Source organism: Phyllobates terribilis, unplaced genomic scaffold, assembly GCF_046119375.1.
Source record: "Phyllobates terribilis strain yellow unplaced genomic scaffold, ASM4611937v1 Scaffold_3545__1_contigs__length_75938, whole genome shotgun sequence".
Lineage (NCBI taxonomy): Eukaryota > Metazoa > Chordata > Amphibia > Anura > Dendrobatidae > Phyllobates > Phyllobates terribilis.
In genome coordinates, this window is record NW_027366298.1 from 343 (window position 1) to 24,257 (window position 23,915).

Genomic DNA, 23,915 nt, shown 5'->3' on the forward strand with positions numbered 1-23,915 from the left:
TGTTTGTCCAACTCCTAATCCAGTCAGACCCAGTCCAGTTCTTTATATCTTCATCCTTTACGTTCATGCTTTGTTGCTATCCTTAACCAATTCCTTCCTTTTTTCAAGCATTATTCTTGTCCTATCTCTTTTTAGGTAGACTATTGCATTTACAGTCATTTTTTGTTTCATTGTTTGTCTTTTTAGTTGTGTTATTAATTGTTTGCAGTGTTAATCATATTTTCCCCCTTTCTTTTACTAATCCTGTAATGTGTCCACTTTGTTTAGCCTGTTTTTTCTTTTTTACATGCTCTTTCCTTTTTTTCTTTTTGTCGCAGAGTTGTACACTAGCTATATTTTCCAATGTCTTTTATTTTTTCCCCGCTAAATCTTTAGACTAGCCCGAACGTGCAATTCGGTTTGGTTTCCCGGTTGATAATTTTTTTTCTCTTGCATTCCATTTTCCTTGCGGAATAAGTGGTTGTTTGCTTCATTTGTTGTGAGTGTTTTTCATGTATGTTGTAATTGAGTGTTACAGATTCTTCGTTGTCTTGTTTTGTTGGCCGTTTTTGATGCGTGGTTTATAGATCATATATGTACCCATATGATCTTGTGTTCCGTCAATTGTTGAAAAATTTCCATTTTCCACTCTCTTAGTTTCTTTAATCTGTTGTTGGTTTTGGTTTTGTATTTTATGGGTTCTCTATTTCTATCTACTTTGCTGGTTTCCCTTTTTTTTGTTTCTGTTTTGAACTGTGTGATTTTGTGTTTGTGTTTTATGTATTCACCTAATTAAATCTACCCTCTACCGAACTGTGTTTCAACAAAATTATGTTAGATGTCAAATGCAGAACACATTTGGTACATTTTTCTCTCGTTCTTTTCCCTGTAGTTCTTATCGTGCAATTCTTCGTCTTTCAGTGCCTCTGTTCGATCTTCTTACTTTATTTTTCCATCTAGAACGAAACTACTGCGAAATGCCTTCCGTCCTTTATTGTTTCATGTACTCTTATTCTTTATATTTTTTGACCCCTTTATTCGACAGCGTTGAATTTGTTTCAGTTATTGTTTCTTATGTGGTCTGCCCGTTTTGTCTTTTTTCGTTTAAGCTTTATTGTACTTTGATCTGTTGTGAACTCCAATTATGTTTCATCCTTTTTGTTCGTTTTGTGATTCTTCACTGGTACGATCTTTTTTTCTGTTAATTTTTTCATTACGTTCAGTCGAACAATGTAGAATTACAGCACAAAAATTGATTTGGACAGTCTTCTCCCAGTTGTTTCCTTTCAACCTCCTGTTTCACCAGCTCCTAATACAGTCAAACCCCGTCCAGTTCATTATAGTTTCACCTGTCCCCCTACCCAATCTAAGCCTACTATTAAAGTCATTTGATTTGTTGAACAAATCATACATTACCAAACAGTTCTGTTTACCTTTACTATTTTTACAATTGTGCATAAGAACCTCTGTAGATCTGTCTGTCACCATCCAGGTTTTGGTTTCCTCTTTCATCTGCAGAATGGATTATATGATCCATTAGTCACTATCTTATTTCCATTTACTGCAAAGATCCCCCGTTTCAAAACCCCCTCCTTTGCAGAATAAGTCGACATGCAGTTTATACCCTGTTCAATATCAGTAAGTTTTTTGAACCCTTAACTCGACAGTGTTGAATTTGTGTTAGTTTTTTCCCCCGTTATGGATCCTTTTTTTCTGAGTTTTTTTCATGTCTGTTGTAATCGTGGGTTACAGAATATTCTCTATCTCATTTTTTTTACGTTATTGCTGTGCTTTTTGTAGATCCTATATGTCCCAATCCGATCCCGTGTTTCGTCCATTGTTGCAAATTGTGGCCTTTTCCCCGTTTTCCGTTTCTCCATTCTGTTATGTTTGTTTTTATTTTAATTATGTTTGTTGCTCATTTTCATGTATTATGCTGGTTCCCCCTTTTTATTTTTGGGGTTCTGTATTGAAATGTGTTATTGTGGCTTTGTGTTTTTTTATGCATTAAATTAAATTTTCCCTGTACCGAACTATTGTTTACCAAAATTTGGTTTGATGTCAAATTCATAACACATTTGATAAACTTTTCACCGGTTTTTTCCCTGTAGTTGTTATCGTGCCATTCTTCGTCTTTCAACGCCTCAGTTCGATCTTCTTCCTTTATTCTTCCATCTACAACGAAACTCTGGCAATATTCCTTCCGTCCTTTATTGTGTCATGTACTGTGTTTCTGTAAAGAGTTTAGAACCCATAAATCGACAGCGTTGCATTTTTATTATTTATTGTTTCTTATGTGGGCTGCCAGGTTTTTCTATTTTCCTTTAAGCTTTTTTGTAATCTGATATGTTGCGAGCTCCATTTATGTTTCATACTTTAGGTTCATGGTTTGTTGCGATCCTTAACGAATTCATTCCTTTCCTCAACCATTTATTCTTGTCCTATCTCTTTTTAAGGTCGACTGTAGCATTTACAGTCATTGTTGGTTTAATTGTTTGTCTTTTTAGCCGTGTCATTAATTTTTTGCAGAGTTAATCCTTTTTTCCCCTTTCTTTTACTAATCCTGTAATGTGTCCACTTTGTTTAGCGTGTTGTCCCCTTTTTACCTGTTATTTTCCTTTTTTACATGTTGTTGTTGTGTTCTTATCTTGATGTTTCATCTATGTTCACTTAAAGCAACACCCTTTTTGAATAACACTGCTTGTTATGTTATTAGATTAATTATTGAATTGTTTGATTTCGTTGTGCCTATTTAGTACCCTTTTTTTTCCACGTACCAATCAGATTGATGTTGTATGTTTTTATATTTGCCCTCCATAGTTTAGTGTTTAGTAGTAGATTATGTCTTTCGCATTACCTTGTCCATGCTTAAATTATCGGTTTTATTTTTTATTTTTTTTTAACTATTGTTTGAATCTGTCTAAACAGTCAGTCACTCACAAATATTTAATGTGCAGAGTCATGGAAAAGAATGAATACAACAATGAAGAAACAACATAATTTTTAAAACCAGTATTCCCATCCCAAACCATTGTTGGCTGCTCAATTGCATGTTGTTTTTCTGGTCAAGCAGTCCTCTACCAGTCCTCATGCTAGGTGCGTTCCGTCTGTCATTAAATCAATTTAATTAAAGACTCAATCATCCATGTTTTTATATATGTATTGAATTAATGTTTTTTTACCTGTTTTGGGTTGTTCAATTTGTTGAATGCCTCCTTGAAAACAATGTTCCTCGTGTAGTTTTCTTTTTGTTCTCCTCCCGGTAGCAACATAATCTTTAATCCTTTTGGGTTTGTGACCCTTGAAATTGCAACGTGTAATTGTCCGTGACAGAACACCGATTTAGGTAGATATAATCCAACATAGTTAAGTGATTGGCCCTGACTCTTATTGATTGTCATTGAGAAGCATGGTTTGACCGGGAATTGCCTTCTCTTCATTATGAACGGCCATTTTGATTGTGGTGATGTTAGTGCGATTCTAGGTAATAACACTCTATTTCCGACGCTGCTTCCTGTGATTATTTCTGCTTCGATCACCCACTGTCCCAGTTTTGATATTATTAGCCTTGTTCCGTTGCATAATCCCTTTGCTGGGTTGACATTCCTTAAGAGCATTACCGGCATTCCTTCTAGGTGGTGTGGCATTCATGTCCATTCAAATTCAGATTTTTTTGGCTTATTTATGGATTTTACTTTGGTACCTGCGAACTCTAGCGTGTTTAGAAACTCTACTGGGAACATTCTTTGCTGCTCCTCGCCGTCTGTTGATGCCATACATACTTCATCAGAGCTTATATACGTTTTTACCTCCCCCTTTATCATCTCAAACATTTCGTCATTTATTCTTTCGGCGTCTTCATTTAGCGGTGGTAATATTGCCCTTTCTTTGAGGTATTGATGATCTGTGATCCTTTCTTCCAATCGTGGGAAGATTTCGTGTATTAGTTGTTGTACGGGGTTCTTTGCCGTCTTAATCAAGTATTCGTTTGGTATTTCAATCCAGGTTGCCTCGTCCTCATTTTCCAGTTGTATTGCCTTTGCCTTCCCTTCCCCTATTTTCCTAATCCACTCGTTGAATTCCTGTTTCGCTGCATCAATTTCACTGTTTGCATTTGTTTCTTTTACCCTCATGCTTCTTGTGAGTATTAGGACCTCGCATTGGTCCCATAGTGGTGAGTTGTTTATTGCCGCATCAACTATCTCTTGCTTTCTCCCCTTTGTAATTACCGGTAGTATCTGATGAAAATCCCCACCCAAGAGTACTGTTATTCCACCGAATAATGTATTCCTATTTGTGATATGTTTGATGCCCATAATATCCTGCAGTGTCCTATTGAGTGCCTCAAATGCGAAACGGTGTGTCATTGGTGCCTCATCCCAAATAATTAGCTCCACTTTGTGCATAAGTTTTGCTAGGTCTGAATTCTGGCTAATTCCACATGTACTGTCCTCCATTAGCTCTAGCGGGATCATGAATCTACTGTGTGATGTTCTCCCTCCCGTTAGAAGTAGCGCTGCAATTCCTATACTATTGAATTTCAATTTTGATTGTCAGTTTTTTTTTCCATCTTTTATAATTTTTTTGTATCTTTGATACTTTCTGGATCTGAATTCTTACCCGATGATGCTACGGCTAGTACTATTTCCCCTCCGATCTCATCTTCGCCATTATTGTTCTGTAAAGGTATGTCTTTCCCGTCCCACCTGCTCCGTATACGAAGTACATTCCGTCTTTCTTTTCCATCACAACTCCTATAATCTTGTCGTAAATCAGTTTCTACTGTTCGTTTAGATTGACCACCAATTTGGCATGTATTGTCTCCATTTCCCTTGTGTTGTATGAAAGCTCTTCCCGTATTAGCTTGTTTTTCATTTCATTTAGTATTGACTTGTCTGGTGTTGGCAGGTCTGGATAGTCTTCTAACTTTTTCCCATGTTTTGCTAGAATATCCTCAATGTGAATCAGATAGTACGTTTTCTGTTGTTTCTCACTTAGATGTAGTCCCGGGAAACTAAATTGTCTTCTCTTTTGGTATAAGATGTCTTCTGATAACACTTCCCAATTCTCGTCCCATAGTTTTCGTGGTGTTGGCACGTCACAGAAGAGTAGGATTGTGACAAACAACTCCCTTAATTGTTTTCCCGTAGCCCACACTTTTGCCTCCTTAATAGCATCTGTCCATTCTGCATCATCATTCAGCATTCCACGTGCATAACATGCTTGTTTGTATGTGCTTTAGATGACTCCGTTTACTGTCCTTATCTCTTCAAACGATTCGGCCTCCCTTACCACGTTTACTAGCATTCTTAGATAGTATTTCTCTCCACCGGCCAGGTGGCAGTAGACAATTCTCCCAATTGGTTTTTGGCACACACGGGCTCCCTATCGTCTTTCCTTCGTGTGCCACACATAGTTGTTTGCCACCTCTGCATAAGTATAGTTCCTTGCACTTTGGTCTCCTTTATTCAGGTTCAGCCATTCCGTGAACATCGTTTTCTTGTTGGCTGCACGGTCTATTGTGTTTGTTAGAGATTCCGTGTCCGTGATCGTTACTGTATTCTGCCCTTCCAAGTGGAACGATAGTCTGATCACCGCTGGCCATGAATAGTGGATGTCGAATCCATATATTCGCCATATTGCCTCACATGCCGAAATAAATCTACACATCAAGTATTGTTTAATCTCATCTGTTCCGTTTCGACCAACCGCTTCGTCATGATCTTCTTTATCACCAGTTTCTGTAAACTCAATCGTTGCCCGGTCTGGTCCTTTTCTTATGTACTTGAACAGGTACTTGATTGCCCTTGATTGGTTGCACCATTCAACGTTTATGTGGGCATCGTACTTTAATAGCAAGTATCGGTTGTAGGGCACCACATAACGGTTGTCTAGTTTTGCATTTTCCTTTTTGATATTTCTGCCATTGTTTCTTCTCCGGTACACCGGGAATCCCTCTTGGTCAAGTGTTGTTTCCCTGTAAAATTGCTTAGGGAAGTGTTTGCTACATTGTCCATTATTCATGCATGGTGCGTGTTTGTTATTGTCACCACACCGACCGTGAACCATGTGGTCCTTTACGACACGATAAGCTTCCGGGTCATTCTCCTCACACGGTATTTCAGCACATATGAAGTCGTCTACTTCTTTTCCCATCTTAACATGGTTGACGTCGTTTATCCATATTAGAATATGAGCATGTGGAAGTCCCCTCTTCTGAAACTCAATAGTATGGCTGCAATAAAACATAGTGATATGTTTAGTTTCCGTATTAGTATAATTCCCTATTTCCTATCCTTTAGTATTAAATCTATTCTTCTTTTCCTTTTCTGTTCGACTTTGAAATTTGTATCATGTTTTTCAAGGTGTCATTGTTGATTTTGCTCACGTTTTTACATCGGATGTAATGTTTAAGACAATTATTACCTGCTTTGATCTTCCCAAATATCTCCTTATTCTTTATGCCGTCCATGAACTGCCCTAATTTGAGCCTGAATAGTCTTGTCATCATCTCTGGCCTGTCGTTTGGCGTCATCCATGGAATGTCGTGGATGACATCCATCATTTCTGGACATTTTGGATTAGCTGTCACTGTTATAAATAACGACGGGTTACCGTATGCCCTACATAGAGCCATAGCATCTTGATAATTCATTGCCATATATCGTGGACTCCCTGTGAATGTTGCAGGTAGTATTATTCTTTTCCCAACAGATGTTGCATCTGTATCTCCCCGTACTACGGCATCACCAGATGTTATTTTAAAGGTCTGCACACATCTCCTTTTGGTTGAAACGTATCCATCATAGACGTTGTTCTTCTATTGCTCTGTAAGCATTTACAGTTATTGGTGTAGCAATCTCCCTTCTTGTATTAGCGTCCCTCCTTCATTACACCGTTGTTTTAGCCTATAACAATAGTATTCCTTCATTGTTATGTACCCTCTTTTGGTTTTTCTTGTGCCCCCATCCTGCTGGTACTCAATCTTTTCGTTAAAACCGTCTTCTCCGTGTGGGAATAGTAGTGGATATTGTAGTGCCATGTATAGTGGGTGTAGTTCAGATATCCTTTTTGGAACACCACTCTTGCTTTCAACATATACGTCCCTTGGTGCGTTGCTCTGTCCTAAATCCCCTATTATTAGACCCGCTACTTCTGGCATTGTTGGCGCGGTATATTGCTGCATTTGTTTTGATCGCTGTCCAATCAATCTGATTTTGAAATCTAATTCGTGATTCTGTCTTGCCCACTCCCTTGCCATCCTAAATACTTTGGCTACAACGCTATGTTTTTCTAGCATTTCGATCAACCCTTTCACGATTTTAGGATCGACATCTGTGTCTTGAAGTTTCATACACCCCATCCGCTGCTGCACTTCTCCCTCCGTGTCACAGAAGTATAATTGGGCATAGTGTGGTGGTGTTCCTTCTTCCGTTATGAGACTGCCAATTCTGTGGTAGTTCTGGCCGTTTATTCAAAAAGTGTATGGCCCCCTAGTTCTGTTTATTTTGTCGTCTATATTGGCACCGAAGGATGTGAATGCAAACATGTTGTTGTATATGCGTATTTTTTTCCGGAAATTATCAGCATCTTTATTCGTACCCGATAGCAGCTGTGTCAAAGGTTGAGGTGTTCCTGGTATGAGAGGCAGCTTTACCCTTCCTTCCTTGCAGCATAATGTGAATCGCGGTTTTTTTTTTGGGCGTGTCTTTTACTCTTTCCTCCACCCATATTGTTGCACGACATTTGGTACATTCTGTTGTTGGTGTCTCCAGCTTTTTGTAAGAAATGTTTTCCCTTGTTGACATTTTCATTATTTTATTTATTCCAATTGTGCAGTCTTTATTGAGAAACAATCATGTTTATCCTTACTTACTGTTTGCGTTAGATGCCGGTATTATGTTCCTCTTTTGTATCAGTCTAACAGGTTGCGTTATTCGCCCTGTTTTCACATAGTATAATTGTTAGTATTTATACATTTTAATAACAGACTGCATAATTAAATTGTTGTTTGTTTTTCAGTTCAATTTAAGTTTATTGTTTCTACCTGTTTTTGTTAGGTTGAGCCCGCAGAATGTGTGCTGATTTCCTTGAACATCAGTGTGGGTGGCTGTTCTGATGTGCAATGGAAGCTGGAACCCCCCAAAGTCAGTGCATTCAGCTGCATATAAGTTAAGTATTGTTTTTGATCAACCTTTGTTCAATTTTATTTAAAGTATACTGTTTTACGCCTAATTTTAGGATTCAATTTACAATATTTTATTCTACTATTTGTACCCATTTAATAGTTTATTTAATTAAATAGTTATAAGGTTACCTTAGTATAGAAGAAGGAAAGAAGAAACACATCTTTTTACTCCTTAGCATTGTCTATTGAGAATGGAAACAATGTTGCGGTGTTGATTTGATTCATCTTCACTTCATGATGTCTACTGGTTGTTTAGTTGTAATTTATGGTATTTAAATTCTAGCTATATATTACTCAGGTGAATAGTTTTCTTAATTATTTTGAAACATATGTATCTATGTAATGAAATCATCATCAAACTGTAGAAAGTCTAATTGAATAATTGCTGAGTTTGATACTTATTAGCCTTAAATTTGACCGGGTGGTTGTGTTTTAGGTACAGTTTTGGTTCTGACACAATAAAACCTCAGAAACCGTCTCTTCTTTACACATAGGTAATTGGATTATGTAGACGGATTTAATAACTTAGGTCATGAATTTAATCTGTTTTAACAACCACATGCTAGGATTGGGTTCTACATTTAAGAAAATGCCTTCTTGAAAAATCTTTTTTAACCTTCAGCGGTCTTGTTTTTTCCCTTTTGAAACTGTTACATCATTACCTTTTTAATTGCATTTGCTTCTCCTATATTATGGTGCTGCCTTATTTTACAGAAGCTGATTGTTTGCATTCGAATCCAGAATTTGTTCCAGAACACTATTTGTTGTTATTCTAATCTGAGCATCGACTATCTACTATTCTTCTAATAATGTTGTGAAGTTGGAAACTTAACTTCAAGTTTTCAATGAGGTGGTACTTCATCTTTCTCAGTGTCTTAACACGTAATTGCTGAGATTGTTACTTTTTACCCTTCAATTTGGCCTGTTTGTTGTGTTTTAGGGCTACATTTGGTTCTGACACAAATAAAGCTCAGACGCAGTCTCTTCTTTACACATAGTTAATTGGATTACGTAGAAGGATTTAATAAATTAGGTCATGAAGTTAATCTGTTTTACCTCCGACATGCTAGGAAATGCCTTCATGTAAAATCAGTTTTCACCTTTAGCAGTCTTGTTAATTTTCCATTTGAGACAGTTAAATCATTACCTTTTTTGTTGCGTTTGCTTCTCCTATATTATGATGCTTCAATATTTCCCAGAAGGTAAATGTTTGCATTCTAACACACAAATTGTTCCAGAACACATTTTCTTGTTAATCTAATTTGAGCATCTACTATCTACTATTCTTCTAATAATGTTGTAAAGTTGTAAACTTAACTTCAAGATTTTAATTTGTGCAATGAAAGATATATTATATTTCTTTACCTATCTCTTCCCGTGCTCTTTTCCTCCCCATATGTCAGACGTAAATAGTGATGTTGTTGGTGTGTGTTTGTGTGACTTTTTCCCTTCTTCGTTGTTCACCTCTTTCTTCTCTTTCTTTCAGGCTCTGATTTTTTTTGGAGTTTTTTTTGGGAATGTTTTTTTTATCGTTGTCTATGTTTTTTAACCATCCCCTCACAAATAACACACATTACTTTGACTGCACTAACTTCTGTTTGGGTAACTTCTTTTGGTCTTTTGTTGACTTGTCTTTGAAACCACCTACTCATAAATGCTGTTATAACAAAGGCACATTTACTTTTTTAAGAACAGCTTTTTTGACTACCATTTTTGGGCTAACCTAAAGTATACATTTAGATAGTAAGATTAGGTTGTCTAATTTATACTTTTAAACTAAATAGCCCTGCAACAATAAGATTTCAATTGTTGTAGTATCAAAGGTGAAAAAAGCACCATTCGTAAGGCTTGCAGAGTCCTTGCTGTAGACTAATAACATCATATGAGATACTAAAATTAGCTAGACTCTCAGGGAATGTAAATATTTGTTGTTATCTTTAAAGTTTAAACCAAGTTTAAACCAATTCCTTGTATTCTTATTTTATAATTATTTCATCAGATAACTATAGCAATCTCATTTTGTTTTAACAGCCTTAAAAGCATTAGACAACCTGCTAAAGGACACCTGTGCAAGCACCTTCAAGTTAGTGTATTCTATTATATAGACATGATACCTAAAAGTATCTACATTCTGTAATTCATTTTCTACTCCATGCATATTTATGTTACTTTTCTTGAGTTTTCAGTTTTGATTCAACTCTTATTTCATTGAGCAGCAAATTAAGTACATTATGTAGACATTATTTTATGATGGAAACTCAAGCTCATACCAGTTTTAAGAGTTTTTTTAAATTATGCTTTCTAATTGAGTTTATATGATTTTGATTCAATGTTGAAATGCGTTATTTACTGCTTTTCTAGAGAGTAGTTGCACAAATTCTTGAATTTGCACACTGATTGATGGGTATAATCAGGTAATTAAATGTTCAAATTTATTGTTTTTGCAAGTACATATTTTATAATAATTAAGAGTACAACACAACCATTTATATAATCATCATCCAAAAATATAATGTGTGCGATTACATCAATTAGGCTTTCTTATTTCAATTAGAAATGAGCTCCAAAGTTTTGTATGTGATGGAAAAACAGAAAACTAAATCTCACAACAGAATTAACAATAAGCTTCCTTGCATTTAAAGCTTATCCCCGGTTGTACTTTATTCTTCCCACCTTGTCTGAACTCCGTAATTAGCCTGTTTCTGTTTCTAGTTTTGCACAAACAACTTGTATATCGAAGCTCTCATACTCGTTGCGGTCATAATACGATGTTGTGGTCGTTGTGAACACGTATTTTTGACCAATCATTTTCAGCATTTCTGTTGGAATTTCAGCATTGTCCCCATTTTCATGTGCAAGTAATTACTGAAATTAATCCATTATATTGTGCTTGTTTGTTTTAAAGGGAATATAATCTCATTGAAGCTGTATTTGTAAATATCATGTAAAGGATCACTTACACAAAATATTGGGTTGGGTTGTAGCGTGGTTGGTGGTATTAATACATCATCAAAGATATTCACAACAACTGCGGTAAGTCCATTTGTTAGGCCCAGCTGTAACCTTGGCCTATTTATTCAAGAAACATTAATAAATTTATTTCATAAACTTCAATTTATTACATTACTAACCTTGGTATGGCTGTCGTGCAAACAGAATCACACATCTCGCACCATTGACACCCGGCCACCTCTTCTACTTTTTTCCCAGATTGACAAATATCGCAGAGATGGAAGATCTCAGGTACGATCCCCTCAATCTTGGCAGTGAAACTGAATGTGACATGGTTCTGCAGTGATTAAAATAATTGATGTCAATTAGGTTTTATAATTGAGTTTATATGATTTTGATTGATGTGAGAAAACGATTTTGCAAAGTTTTTCTAGAAAATAGTAGGAACGTATTTTTTTTTAAAATTAGGGTTACCTGTTTGTTCCAGCCATGCCTTCGACCTCGCTGAACCAGTTCACGCATGGAGATGTGGCGAACACCAGTAAGTACATCCTCTTTAGACAATGGACCAAGTTGTCCGGATCCACACAAATAGAGTAGTTGAGGTGAGTGTGTGTTCATTGTTTCTTGTTTTTTGTTTTAGCCAATTCTTGTTCCAGTAACTATTTTATGAAAGAGGAATGTGTATATATACTCGAGGGCTGGGTGTTTGAACGTAACTGCAATAAAAATTCGGAATCTGAAATGAGTTAGATTTTTAATAGGTCAAATATTAAATTAAGAAACTTATACTCATGAAGTTGTAAAAATGGTGGTATAATGTCTCACCTTTACTTTGAGGTTTATTTTTTGGTATTTGGTTTGACTCCAATTGGTTTGACTCAAATTCAAACTAAAAAAGGTATCTATACTTTGAATGGGATGAAAAACAGAAATTGGAGAAACTGTTTTTACAAATCACCACTGATTGCTTTGTTGTTAAATCGAGAGGTTAAGTTTCATCCATTTAATTTAGTCAAAATTATTCTAAAATAACATGTATTTATATAGAGAGAATATTAAACTACTTTAAGTTACTGAATTTTTTTGTTGAACGGAGGCTAAAGCCTATATCCAAAATTAAAAATTTGCACTAATAATATAGTAATGGAGTATACCATTATTCGGTTCTAAAACATACTAAGTTGAAGAATAAAAGAGACTATATGTATAGTTTTTAAAGCATATAGAATAACTGGGACAATGTTAACTCATTCTCTGGACAGTTGAAGTAAATGGACATTTGATGCTATATAAATTTGAACTTGGAAGTGGACATTTGATTGGCAATTAACTCATTCTCTGGACAGTCAAAGTAAAACAGACCAAATAAGCCTTCCTAGTGACTTTAATTTCTTCTATACAAATTACTGAACCACAGTACATCATTTCAATAATGGCAACGTCGGATATTCACTCAATATGTTACTGAACCACAGTACATCATTTCTATAGGTATGTTAGGTCAATGTCTCCTAGTAATAAACATCACACACTACACATCAGGCCGGTTTTATATATGTCATGTTAGCTCTTAATTATTGTTAGTTTATTTGTAACTTGCTAAAATGGGCGTTGGATGCTAAAATATTCAAATTTGAGCTATGTTTTTTTGATAAAGGTATATTTTCTCTGGACAGTTGAAGTAAAACAGACCAAATAAGCCTTCCTAGTGACTTTAATTTCTTATGTACAAATTACTGAACCACAGTACATCATTTCGATAATGGCAACGTCGAATATTCACTCAATAAGTTATGTGGTCCAAACAAAAGTGAAGTGAAAATTTCAACAGCACTGCCAGTGCGGTGACAGTGAGGAGTACAATCAGAAGGTTGAGGGAGCAGGCTGAGAGTTAGGCAGAACGATCAGGTTGTTTGGTTCTTCTAGTTTTATAGTTTGGTATCTTTCCATTGTACTGAATACATTTCTATCCGGATTTGCAGTGGCAATTTTTGATTGATGAGTTATTGTTGCAATCTAAAGTACAATGTTATAATGAGAGATGAATTGGAATGTTTTTCCTTCATTTTGGGCTTTACACCAGCTCATTGTTATATTATATATGGAGTATTGTATTGATTGAGAATTGAGCCTAGGTAGAATAGCTAATGCCAATATGCCACTGCTGAGTGTCTCCTAGTTAAGCTTCGTATTATCTAATCTTTACTCACATATAACTTCAAATTGGCCATGGTTGGTCATTTTTGGTCCATTTCATTGAAGGTTTAAGTGTAGGTATGCTTTGAAATGTTGTTATATGCTGAAAGTGGTAGTTAAGTATGTAGTTAGGGTTATTAGATAAATACTGAAAAAAATGTCTCTTACGTGCTCATTTGGTATCCTACCTAGGTGTGCATATCCGAATTTGGAATATGCGCAATCCGAAATCTGATTTGAAACATCCGATCGATTTAGGAAATCTGAAATAAAACAACCAGAGGCTTTCTACGGTTGATCAGTCATTTGAGACTGGACGTTACCTAGTTCCACCCAATTAACTGATCTTTGTGTAAACATCTAAAGTGATAGAGTACCGAGAACGACTTATCAGAAGGGTTACACAAAGTTTCAGTGATATGCGCTTTGCTTATCTTTATAGAAGAGAGAGACCGTTGTCTTGAGAGGCAAGCACAAGCTACAGATAAAATAGTCCCTCCCGTTTATTGTGAGAAGAATTTTGTGTGGTGGCTAAATGTACCTATTTTTGCAGGCTATTTGTAGGGAAAGCACGCCGATTCTTGTTGATTTACTTTTAATCAAGGTCCGAGTGAAGCAAGCTTAGCTAGCCCCACATTGAAGGAGAAAGAGGGTTGCAATTGAATTAGACTACCAAAAGGATGTGGGGGAGAATTGCTAAAGGTTCCATTTTTAATTCCTATTTAACGGTTAACTCAAGGGATTCTCTGTTTTTAAGGTAACGACTACGGATGAAGCCTTAGTTTTTTCTAGTGGTGGAGGAAAGGAGGAAGTGATTACGTTTAATTCAAATAATTGTTCGGATTAGTCTCGTAGTGGCACTAAAAGAATTAAAGAAATTCCAGCGAAACTAATAAACCATTCAGGAAATTAGAGGATTCGTAATAGAAATTTAAAAACTCAATGAGATTTCCAAAATAGTCATATAATTACATTTTCATTAGTATTGAAGTTGTATATAATACAACTCCAAATGAAATGGACATTTGATAAGATAAAGGATAAGATAAAGGATATTCCAAATGAAATGGACATTTGATTAGCAATTAAGTATCTTGAATTTGCAAATACCTAAATGAGATTCAAACGTAATTATAAACCGTGACAGTAGATTATTAAAACTAAAAAGTGTTAAAGATAACATTAATAAATAACATAGGACAGTGAATTGTATCTCGAATTTATGAATACGAAATTGAAAATTCAACTTAAGCTTAAACTGAGAAAAAAGAATTGAAACATGTTCACTCTTCCTCAATTAGGCTGGTAACACTCTTTCGTTTCATCCCAACTACGCTCTTTTCAACTTCATCCCTGTACATAAGCAATGGGTGTGGTATAAATAATATGCCTATAAAATATTATTTTATTAAAAACATTAATGGTAAGCACAAATTAAGTACGTATACAATTAAAAGTGGTGAAAATGTGGACTTAAATTGAGACATAATAATAGATTTGATTTTTTTGTTGTAAAAGTTGTAGGTGATTCTTGACAAAGGGGTAAATAATGTAATGTCTTTAAATAGGTAAATGATGTCTATGAATTCACTCTCTCAGATTTGATGGCTCAGCAATGGACTCAGACAGCACATATGTGTCAGCTTGGACATTGCAAACATCAGTTAGTAAGCCTCCAATACTTGATCCACTTGTGCCATTTTCAACATTGTTGTTCAGTTGTGCATCATGTTCATAGTAAAAGAGTAACTCTATATTATAAATGATACACACCCACATATGTATTATTATAGATAACATGCAAATAAACAAAACGGAATATGAGAAATAACTTACATGTACAACGTGGATACACTGTTGAACTCTACTCACAGTAAATGACTCATAATGTCCATGGTTGTAATATGTATGGGACTTCATCTCAAACGAATGCTCAGAACTAATGAAGTTTAGTATTTCATTTGGGATCTCGTTTTCTAAAAGACATTCCTGCAAAGTATGATGCATATGTATGTAAACATAACTGAACTCACTGCATGTTTTGTCAATCTATTTTCACAAATAAAAAAACATACACCAACTGGGTCAATTAAGACGGAGGCTTTCTTCTTCAACAAAAACTCTGCAACATCATCAAACACAGTAGCAACCAGGGACGTTCTATTATCCTGGATTTCGAGTTGTAGGCGGTACCTAAAAAACGTGTTTTAAATGGATTAGGTTTACACCACAGAATTATTGATCAAACACTTGGCGAAAACAATTATAACGCAAAATGAGTGGAGCAAAAAATATGAACAAACCCTAACAAAGCTATTAAATGAAACTGGATAGCAATTCTTATAATTGAGAAAATTCCAAAAAGTGTAATTTGAATTCAAATTATAAATCAATGTTGCATAAATAATTAGAGCATGGTTCAAAAACCTTATTACTGGAAAGTCACAACGAAGGTCACACGCATCGCACCAAAATGGTCCTATTGTGGCTTCACACGTTTACGACAACCACCTATTCCACATGAATAGTAGTTCTAACTGTCTTGTGGGCGCACACCTATGATCTTGAACATGCAAATAAGTGTGGCTGACGGCTGTAGACTTGGAGATGTGGTTAAAAAAACAAAACTACACATGTAATATGATGAGGACTTATTTTGAAAAAGCCACGATGTACCAATGTTGGATCTTCGTTCTGCAAACGACCAAGTTGAAGGAGTGTCAGTAGACTGGCTGCATTTGTTGTAGGCAGTATGGCTTTGGCACTGCATGAGTAGAAATCATGTTTAAACATTATAGTATAGTAAAGGTTTTAGATTATCAGATTAAACAAACCACATTAGATGTCGTAATTCAGCAATCCGTGGTATGTTTTCATTGTCAAAAACATCAGTTCCAGATGTACTTGAGACTTGCAAAACACCTATTTCAGGAGAACACATGAATGTTAACGGTTATAAGAGAAATCTATGTGTCTGGAACAATTACACATGTAAAAAGGTTTTTGGTGGATTTGTACAGGAAAATTAATATTGTAGTTAAGATTACATGGCATATTGCAATATGTTTGAAAATGAATTACAAATATAAAAAATGTTTAAAATATGAGAATGTGAAAAGACTTCAAGGAGATAAAAGACACAATAAAGCATTGTCAAAAATCAAGGAATGAAGTGGTATAATTTAATTGTACAGACCTTTGTAATCTTTTACATTCATTGCTGGTAAAATGATCACATACAGAGAACTTGGTTCAAAGCAATTGTTGAGTATCTTCGTTGATAAATCACCCCACACGGTTACCTTTATCATAGCACCACTACAAAAGTGCAAATTTATATCGTTACAAAATAAGGGGACACCTACATGGTTACTCAAATTGGTATAAAATTTGCTTAAAGATGAAACATGTAAGATGAAAAAAGGAAAGGCAAACCTTTCATTTAGTAGGTGGGAATCAAGGAATTGAGAACCATTCTTAGTGGGGAGGGCTACACCGACATTAACAACGCGACCAATTACATCTAAAGAGCAAAACAGGTTATTAAGTCATCCAATAATGTGGCGGTTAATAATATACTCGGATTGAATACCTATTAGATACTGGCTTCCATTCACCAAAATATCAGCAAAAGGCTGAAGCATAAAGGGATAGGGTTGAAAACCATTAGGAGGGCATTCCAGCCGGCGAATGATGGTGTTTCCCTCCAGTTGAATCAGGAAAAGGTCATTAAGGCGTACTCTATAGGTTTCTTTGTTATTAGCCAAGCTAAACCTACTAATAGAGTAGATACACCCAGCTTCAAGCTTTGGTACAACACAATGTGCAATACTGTTCCTAGCGATACAATGGAGAGCATCACGCTAGAATAGTCACCAATTTCACATCGAATTAGCAAAATAAAAATAAAATAAAACAGGTTTTAAGGAAAAAGGAGAAATTATTTTTAAATTTTGTACTAAACACAAAAAAATGGAATGCAGCAATGACATGGGCACACATATCATAAAAAAAGTGTAAAAGACAAACAGGGAGAAATTAGTTTAATAAGCCAAGTACGTAACATCTTGAACAAAACATACATTATCGTCGCTCAAAATGAACTCAGACCCCAAATACTTTCCGGAAGGGTTCTTTGCATCCCATGTGCGACAAACCATGGCTTTGATGGTCGCGCCTTCACTACCCCCAAGGAGAGAGAATGGGACATAAACATCTTCGGGACGGCGGACTGGACCCATATCCATGCTCAACTTCTTCTTCTTCGATGACGCAACGTAGGCAAGGGCGTGAGAGGCTCCAGACGAACTGCCAATGTCTATGTTTTGTCTTCTGCGTAATTGACAAACCACAGAAAAAAATGAACAAAACAGTGAGGAAAACCAGGTGCATACACAAAAATAAAACAAAAGTAGATCTAAAGGCAAAGATTAAAACCGGAATGAAGATGGAACAACTACAAAACAGAAACAAACAGTCCTGCAACAAAAAGATTTGAATTGTTGAAGTATAAACGTTGGAAAAAGCACGATTCGTAAGGCTTGTAGAGTCCGTGCTGTAGAATAATAATTTTATACGATAACCAAAATTCAGATGTCCAACAAAAGAAGAATACAGACATGCCTAATGAGTTCATTAATCTTATTCACAGATTTGCAAACCAAAGGCTTATTCACAAATTTGCAGATTCGTAAATATCATAAAAGGCCGACAAAAGATTCGTAAATATCATAAAAGGCCGACAAATTAACACCACAAATTAGACCAATAACCAGAATTCAGATGTGCAATTCGTATGAAAAATAATCAAATAGGAAAGTAGATTAGACTTCTACTTCTAGATTATAAGAGTATTGTTCTACATAATATAATCTAACCCTTAATGCCTTTAGTATTGACAGAATTTTCAAATTTATTAAGAGAAATACTTCTTGAATCCACACCTGTGAAAGATGCACACTTCTGTAATGAAGTGCAGCCTCTGATTGAAATCACGCATATCAGATTAATCATGCTTTCACAGTAGGTTTTGCTGTTTGATTTTTATTCACAGATTTGCAAACAAATGTAGATTCAAAGACTTCTACTTCTAGATTATAAGATTCTTGTTCTACATAATATAATCTGAACCTTAATGCCTTTAGTATTGACAGAATTTTCAGATTTATTAAGAGAAATACTTCTTGAATCCACACCTGTGAAAGATGCACACTTCTGCAATGAATTGCAGTCTCTGATTGAAATCACGCATATCAGAGAAGTCTCCATCCAACTATATCGGTCTAGCAGCTTTAGCTATTAATACAAATTATTATAGCCTTTGAAAGTGCATTCTAGTTAGTTTTAATCATGCTTTCACAGTAGGTTTTGCTGTTTGTTTTTTATTCACATATTTGCAAACAAATCAGATTCAAAGACTTCTACTTCTAGATTATAAGAGTATATTTCTACATAATATAATTTGAACCTTAATGCCTTTAGTATTGACAAAATTTTCAGATTTATTAAGAGAAATACTTCTTGAATCCACACCTGTGAAAGATGCACACTTCTGCAATGAAGTGCAGTCTCTGATTGAAATCACGCATATCAGAGAAGTCTCCATCCAACTGTATCGGTCTAGCAGCTTTAGCTATTAATACAAATTATTATAGCCTTTGAAAGTGCATTCTAGTTAGTTTTAATCATGCTTTCACAGTAGGTTTTGCTGTTTGTTTTTTATTCACATATTTGCAAACAAATCAGATTCAAAGACTTCTACTTCTAGATTATAAGAGTATTGTTCTACATAATATAATCTGAACCTTAATGCCTTTAGCATTGACAGAATTTCCAGATGTATTAAGAGAAATACTTCTTGAATCCACACCTATGAAAGATGCACACTTCTGCAATGAAGTGCAACCTCTGATTGAAATCACCCATATCAGAGAAGTCTTCATCCAGCTGTATCTGTCTAGCAGCTTTAGCTATTAATAAAAATTATTATAGCCTTTGAAAGTGCATTCTAATTAGTTTTATTCATGCTTTCACAGTAGGTTTTACTGTTTGATATTTATTCCCAGATTTGCAAACAAATGCAGTTTCAAAAATATCAGCAAAGCAAAAGGGGCAGAGGACGTGGACAAACATTAATTCACAGAAGAAGAACACAATTCAGATGTGCAATGCGTATGAAAATTAATCAAATAGGGAGGACGAAAGCAAAAGGGGCAGAGGACGTGGACAAACATTAATTCGCAGAAGAAGAACACAATTCAGATGTGCAATGCGTATGAAAATCAATCAAATAGGGAGGACGAAAGCAAAAGGGGCAGAGGACGTGGACAAACCTTAATTCGCAGAAGAAGAACACAGACGGGAGTAATGAACTGGATGCGCACTGTGACTACCAAACATCGTCAAGCAGATTTATAGGCGGCAGAGATCAGGAAGAGGTGGAAAACAGAGGATAAAAGGAAATAAATGGAAACCGAACGCCTAGACATTGATTGGTAAGGACGCAGAACAAATTGAGGGTAGCGAAACCACAGGTCAAAGGGGAAACGCCTGGGCATTGATTGGTAAGGTGGAGGAAAGAAGTGAGGGGAACGACGGAACGGCAGGTCAAAAGGGCCAAAGAACGCGTGAGCATTGAAAATGAGGGGGAAACGAAACAACAGGTCAAAACGGCGAACGAATTGAGGGGAAGAGCAACGAAACGGAACCAAGTTAAGGGAACATAATAAAAAGGGGAGTAAATGGGTGTTGAATGAGCATTTACTTTTTGAGAGTCCCCCTAATCTTTATTATATTAAGATTAGAGATTGTTGCTTGTGCTTCAAACGGGCTAAGAAAATAATTTTTCAAATATTATGATACACATTAATTTTTAAGTTCAAATATGAAAATTATTATAAACTATCTTCACTTACCATACTTCTAATAAAACTATATAATATATTGGGGGTCATAAAAGTATTAAACGTGGAGAGTATCTTCATTATCTCATGTATGTTCAATACACACTATGATTTAAAATGTTGTAATTTAGTAGAAAATGATTATCTCTTATACAAATAATTTACTCTAAATATAGAAGTAGGCCTCTGTGATTGAACTTTAGTTTACCAGTTCAATGTTCTTATTAAATTGCTATCTTGAGATTGAGACATTTTCTAATGAGATTCATTCATCAAATATGATATTTGGCTTTTTTCCATTTTTTGATTTTCATTGAACAGATCCATTATCAAGTCTTTGTCGCTTCTTTGTATGTCTTAACCACTAATTCTTTCTCATAGCTATACATGAGATCTGCAACTTGAAAACATGTGGAGAATCAATAAACTGCTATAGTCACTATTTCATCTATGTGAAATTTTTTCGTTTGATATTGTAAGCGCAGATAAACATAATTTTGAATCCTCATTTTGTAGCCAAAATAGAATACACCAAGATTCAGAACACCGCATAAGAAAACTATGAATTACTCACTTCAAGTTTAAACCTCATTTACATCAATAGAACCATACATCAATTTAGTTATTCTTCTAAGAGATAATTCATACCTAGAAAATAGATGAAATTATCCTTCTCTTTGTCATTTGAGGGTTGATTTATTCCACTAACAACTTTTGTTTATCTTCACATGTATAAGATTTTGTTAGAGCATTCATGTTTTAAATCTAAAAAATTTATAACAACCAAAATAGTGTCTATAAATAGACTAACTCTTACTATTTTATAAAAAAATCTGATTACCCTTAGGTGTTGGTAGGTAACACAATACTATATTTCCATTGGTATTGGAAACTTCATGATTTTGTTATTAGTTCTTGCTTGACTGCCTCCTAGACACAGACTGAAAACATATAAAGGCTTAGTAAAAAGTAGAGATATGAAAATGGAGGTAATAGAAGGTGATGAATAAATGAATATAGAAGAAGAGCAGGAAAGGGATGAGATTAGGATTTTATTAATGGAAGGAACTAGAAAGACATGGTAATAGTCACAATTAATAGTGTAACAGGTGGAATTTCTAACTCCTGGTTAGAATAGTTAATTAATATTACTCTTCAAGTGTTGTTTCTTGGATACAAAATGGTGGAAGTCTGACCATCGACCACTTGGATCGGCTTAGAGAGTCCAGATCGAGTTGGTTGATGTGAAATTGAACTTTGAATGTGACAACCCAATTTCATCTAGCGTGACAGATTGGTATGTATTGTGTTTTCTATAGGAGGGTAATCATAATCGGACCTACTTTTCTTGTTGGACTGAGGTAAATGATGCAAAGTATAAGGTTTTCTAATCTAACTTGTTCTTTCTTTTCTACAAAAATGATTATTAGTAATCATTAGTATTTTTTTCAAGAATTAGTGTCTAATATGTATTAATTAATTCTACCATTTACTGTTTTGACTTCGATTGGGAATCCTTTTAGAGTTAAAGGATATCAATTAGTATAGAATTTATTTTTTTGAAGGAATGTCAATTTTATATTATATATATATACTGGTACTGGATGCACGTGCTTCACATGGGTCATCAATCATTCTGATATATTATTTTGTATTATATAATTACTTGTATCCTTGGTGCAAAAAAATTTGTTGTGCTATATCCTGTATGATCAGTATCATCATTGTGATAGATGTATTATTTGTGTTTGTGTTATTGTGATGGTAATTTTATAGGTAAGGGACTATCCTCTTATCTATCATAGTATTTTCTCTACTTCAAATATAATCTTTTTCGATTGTGTATCGTATGCAAGCGTTCTCGTACTACGGACCATCTATTGAAATAATGTTTAAATGTACTTAATTTTATATTCTCGTATGTTCAGTGTTGACTACAATATCACATACAACTTGTCTTTGACCATGTGCGAATAGTATGTGACAATAAATATATTATAAAAACAACTATTGGACATCTCGATGTGTTTGGTCTATCCGATCCCAACATGTTCCGACCCTACCCAGAGAATTTTTTTGACCAATTGCCTGGAACCATACAAAGTGGAACACCCCCAATTCGCATGGGAATATTACCTCTGATGACTTCAGACTCTAACCTCCAAAATTACCCAGGCTTATATGATTAAATAAAACATAACATATATATATATAAATAATATCAAAGTCTTACATAATAATGCAGAAAATCAGTACAATGAGAAATAGTAATAAGAATTACATTAGCAAAAAACTTGTAAAAATAACAAGTATACATATCAAGATCGTCAACCATAATAACGTGAACTTGAAACATTAACTGCCAACTATCGGGATTTCTTCTTCGCACCTCGGGTGCGCCATCTTATGTTCCGTATGTGGATGGATGACCCCATGCAAGGAAAATAACGTTCGATTAGTCTAATGAAAGACTATGCAAATGGGATTTATATGACGCTCTTTGTGGTCATATCTAGTTAAACTCATAGGTTCTCGAATAAAAGCCGATATACGAGGGAAACTCTAATACTTCCACCAAATTAGGAAAAGATATGTATATATATATATAGCAAGAGAAGACTCCAAAAAAATTGAGTCTTATGGGAATTATTTATAACAAGAGAAGACACCAAGGAAATTGAGCCTTATGGAAAGTATTTATAACAAGAGAAGACTCCAAGGAAATTGAGTCTTATGAGAAATATTTATAACAAGAGAAGACTCCAAAGGAATTAAGTCTTATAAGAATTATTATTTGTATAATATATATTTGTGTGAGAATATTTTAAATAATAACAAACAATGGCTTTATAAAACAACCTCTCATGAATAATTGGGTCAATGACCAACCTCGCCGCATACGTGTTGTGCAAATTCAGATTAGAATGATGAGTTACTCAACCAAAATATAAGCAATGATGGAGATAAAATAGATAAAGAGAGAGATATACAAAGCCAGTTATTAGCAGATGTAACAGAGCGAGTCTGAGAAGGAGATAAAATAGATAAAGAGAAAAAAAAACCTAGAAGGCTACAACAAAAAATATAAGCAATGATGGCTACTAGACAACTAATGCAATGATCTATGGTCTGTTCGGATGACAAAAAATTAGTACTTCTAATTACTTATTTTGCTTTTTATGAAAATAAGTACATTAAGGACTTGTTCGGTTTGCCTATTTAAAAAAGACTATTTTTTAAAAGTACTTATTTTTTTAAAAACAGAAAGCAATGAATTCATGTTTTTTGCAAAATAAGAAGTACAACTTTTACACCTTTATTCACAAGGAACCAAATAACACGTTTAAGAACTTTAGAATGGATAATATGCTTACTTGCCATAATTCACATCTCATAGCACTGACAATGCATTATGTAACTCGAATTTGTCTTTTTGGTTGAGTGAATAGTATCTCATGTCCTCTAAAAGAAGCTTTGGGAAACCAATCATTCTTATATATGAAAAAGAGGTTAAGGACCCATTTCCTTTCGTTGTACAATAGTTAAGGAGAGAATCCAAAGGTTTGTTGTGGTAACAACAACCAATTAAATGTGAACGGCCTTATTAATTAATGAGGGGACTGGGACGAATTAGGGTTTACATAATGACAAATACTTCAGCCAATGAAGAGAGTCTCGTATAACCTCTAGAAGAG

The 23,915-nt window shown here is 34.9% G+C and overlaps 1 pseudogene; it reads right to left on the reverse strand.

The window, feature by feature from the left end:
• Positions 1-1,910: 1,910 nt before the first annotated feature.
• LOC141248022 (uncharacterized) lies at positions 1,911-8,898 on the reverse strand (annotated as a pseudogene).
• Between the last annotated feature and the right edge of the window lie 15,017 nt (positions 8,899-23,915).